The 3713-nt window shown below is 48.3% G+C and overlaps 1 non-coding gene across 1 annotated transcript; it reads left to right on the top strand.

The window, feature by feature from the left end:
• Positions 1–360: 360 nt before the first annotated feature.
• TRNAY-GUA (transfer RNA tyrosine (anticodon GUA)) lies at positions 361–433 on the top strand. Its single transcript has one exon. It is a non-coding gene; the product is annotated as a tRNA-Tyr (tRNA).
• The last annotated feature ends 3280 nt before the right edge of the window (positions 434–3713 follow it).

The raw sequence follows: 3713 nt of genomic DNA, 5'->3' as shown, positions 1-3713 counted from the left end.
TGACGTCTCAGATGTAACGTAAAATGTCAGAGTTTTTCCACAATACCTGACGAGCATTTAATTTTTGGGCTTCCGTGGCGCAATGGTTAGCGCGTTCAGCTGTTAATCGAAAGGTTGGTGGTTCAAGCCCACCCGGGAGAGGTGTTTTGAGGTCTCAGATATAGCGTGAAAAGTCAAACTTTTTCCATAATACGTGATAACCATTTATTTTCTGATCTTTCGTAGCTCAATGGTTAGCGCGTTCGGCTGTTAACCAATAGCTTGGTGGTTCGAGCCCACCCGGGAGCGGTGTTTTTGGATCTCAAATGTAACGTAAATAGCCAAAGTTTTTCCGCAATACCTGACGACCATTTTTTTTGGGCGTCCGTGGCGCAATGGTTAGCGCGTTCGGCTGTAAACCGAAAGGTTGGTGGTTCGAGCCCATCCGGGAGCGGTGTTGTGAGGTCTCAGATGTGAAGTAAAAAGCCAAAGTTTTTCCACAATACCTGACAACCGTTTAATTTCTGAGCTTCCGTGGCTCAATGGTTAGCGCGTTCAGCTGTTAACCAATAGGTTGGTGGTTCGAGCCCACCCGGGAGCGGTGTTGTGTGATCTCAAGTGTAACGTAGAAAGCCAAAGTTTTTCCACAATACCTGACGACCATTTAATTTTTGGGCTTCCGTGGCGCAATGGTTAGCGCGTTCGGCTGTTAACCAATAGGTTGGTGGTTCGAGCCCATCCGGGAGCGGTGTTGTGAGGTCTCAGATGTGACGTAAAAAGTCAAGGTTTTTACACAATACCTGACGAGCATTTAATTTTTGGGCTACCGTGGCACAATGGTTACCGCGTTCAGCTGTTAATCGAAAGGTTGGTGGTTCGAGCCCACCCGGGAGAGGTGTTGTGGGGTCTCAAATGTAACGTAGAAAGCCAAAGTTTTTCCACTATACCTGACAACAATTTAATTTCTGAGCTTCCGTGGCTCAATGGTTTGCGCGTTCGGCTGTTAACCAATAGGTTGGTGGTTCGAGCCCATCCGGGAGCGGTGTTGTGAGGTCTCAGATGTGACGTAAAAAGTCAAGGTTTTTACACAATACCTGACGAGCATTTAACTTTTGGGCTGCCGTGGCGCAATGGTTAGCGCGTTCGGCTGTTAGCCAATAGGTTGGTGGTTCGAGCCCATCCGGGAGCGGTGTTGTGAGGTCTCAGATGTGACGTAAAAAGTCAAGTTTTCTGCACAATACCTGACGAGCATTAAGCTTTTGGGCTTCCGTGGCGCAATGGTTAGCGCGTTCGGCTGTTAACCAATAGGTTGGTGGTTCGAGCCCACCCGGGAGCGGTGTTGTGTGATCTCAAATGTAACGTAGAAAGCCAAAGTTTTTCCACAATACCTGACAACCATTTAATTTCTGAGCTTCCGTGGCTCAATGGTTAGCGCGTTCGGCTGTTAACCAATAGGTTGGTGGTTCGAGCCCACTCGGGAGCGCTGTTGTGGGATCTCAAATGTAACGTAGAAAGCCAAAGTTTTTGCACAATAAATGACGACCATTTAATTTTTGGGCATCCGTGGCGCAATGGTTAGCGCGTTCGGCTGTTAACCAATAGGTTGGTGGTTCGACCCCATCCGGGAGCGGTGTTTTGAGGTCTCAGATTTGACGTAAAAAGTCAAGGTTTTTACACAATACCTGACGAGCATTTAACTTTTGGGCTTCCGTGGCGCAATGGTTAGCGCGTTCGGCTGTTAACCAATAGGTTGGTGGTTCGAGCCCATCCGGGAGCGGTGTTGTGAGGTCTCAGATGTGACGTAAAAAGTCAAGGTTTTTACACAATACCTGACGAGCATTTAACTTTTGGGCTTCCGTGGCGCTATGTTTAGCGCGTTCGGCTGTTAACCAATAGGTTGGTGGTTCGAGCCCATCCGGGAGCGGTGTTGTGAGGTCTCAGATGTGACGTAAAAAGTCAAGGTTTTTACACAATACCTGACGAGCATTTAATTTTTGGGCTACCGTGGCACAATGGTTACCGCGTTCAGCTGTTAATCGAAAGGTTGGTGGTTCGAGCCCACCCGGGAGAGGTGTTGTGGGGTCTCAAATGTAACGTAGAAAGCCAAAGTTTTTCCACTATACCTGACAACAATATAATTTCTGAGCTTCCGTGGCTCAATGGTTTGCGCGTTCGGCTGTTAACCAATAGGTTGGTGGTTCGAGCCCATCCGGGAGCGGTGTTGTGAGGTCTCAGATGTGACGTAAAAAGTCAAGGTTTTTACACAATACCTGACGAGCATTTAACTTTTGGGCTGCCGTGGCGCAATGGTTAGCGCGTTCGGCTGTTAACCAATAGGTTGGTGGTTCGAGCCCATCCGGGAGCGGTGTTGTGAGGTCTCAGATGTGACGTAAAAAGTCAAGTTTTCTGCACAATACCTGACGAGCATTAAGCTTTTGGGCTTCCGTGGCGCAATGGTTAGCGCGTTCGGCTGTTAACCAATAGGTTGGTGGTTCGAGCCCACCCGGGAGCGGTGTTGTGTGATCTCAAATGTAACGTAGAAAGCCAAAGTTTTTCCACAATACCTGACAACCATTTAATTTCTGAGCTTCCGTGGCTCAATGGTTAGCGCGTTTGGCTGTTAACCAATAGGTTGGTGGTTCGAGCCCACTCGGGAGCGCTGTTGTGGGATCTCAAATGTAACGTAGAAAGCCAAAGTTTTTGCACAATAAATGACGACCATTTAATTTTTGGGCTTCCGTGGCGCAATGGTTAGCGCGTTCGGCTGTTAACCAATAGGTTGGTGGTTCGACCCCATCCGGGAGCGGTGTTTTGAGGTCTCAGATTTGACGTAAAAAGTCAAGGTTTTTACACAATACCTGACGAGCATTTAACTTTTGGGCTTCCGTGGCGCAATGGTTAGCGCGTTCGGCTGTTAACCAATAGGTTGGTGGTTCGAGCCCATCCGGGAGCGGTGTTGTGAGGTCTCAGATGTGACGTAAAAAGTCAAGGTTTTTACACAATACCTGACGAGCATTTAACTTTTGGGCTTCCGTGGCGCTATGTTTAGCGCGTTCGGCTGTTAACCAATAGGTTGGTGGTTCGAGCCCATCCGCGAGCGGTGTTGTGAGGTCTCAGATGTGACGTAAAAAGTCAAGGTTTTTACACAATACCTGACGAGCATTTAATTTTTGGGCTCCCGTGGCGCAATGGTTAGCGCGTTCAGCTGTTAATCGAAAGGTTGGTGGTTCGAGCCCACCCGGGAAAGGTGTTGTGGGGTCTCAAATGTAACGTAGAAAGCCAAAGTTTTTCCACAATACCTGACGACCATTTAATTTTTGGGCTTACGTGGCGCAATGGTTAGCACGTTCGGCTGTTAACCAATAGGTTGGTGGTTCGAGCCCATCCGGGAGCCGTGTTGTGAGGTCTCAGATGTGACGTAAAAAGTCAAGGTTTTCCACAATACCTGACAACCATTTAATTTCGGAGCTTCCGTGGCTCAATGGTTAGCGCGTTCGGCTGTTAACCAATAGGTTGGTGGTTCGAGCCCACCCGGGAGCGGTGTTGTGGGATCTGAAATGTAACGTAGAAAGCCAAAGTTTTTGCACAATAAATGACGACCATTTAATTTTTGGGCTTCCGTGGCGCAATGGTTAGCGCGTTCGGCTGTTAACCAATAGGTTGGTGGTTCGACCCCATCCGGGAGCGGTGTTGTGAGGTCTCAGATGTGACGTAAAAAGTCAAGGTTTTTACAT

This window comes from Phalangium opilio, unplaced genomic scaffold (genome assembly GCF_054372755.1).
Source record: "Phalangium opilio isolate 3A_F unplaced genomic scaffold, DU_Popi_V2 ptg000037l_1, whole genome shotgun sequence".
In the NCBI taxonomy this organism is placed as follows: Eukaryota; Metazoa; Arthropoda; class Arachnida; order Opiliones; family Phalangiidae; genus Phalangium; species Phalangium opilio.
This window is presented reverse-complemented; position numbering and strand designations above follow the sequence as displayed.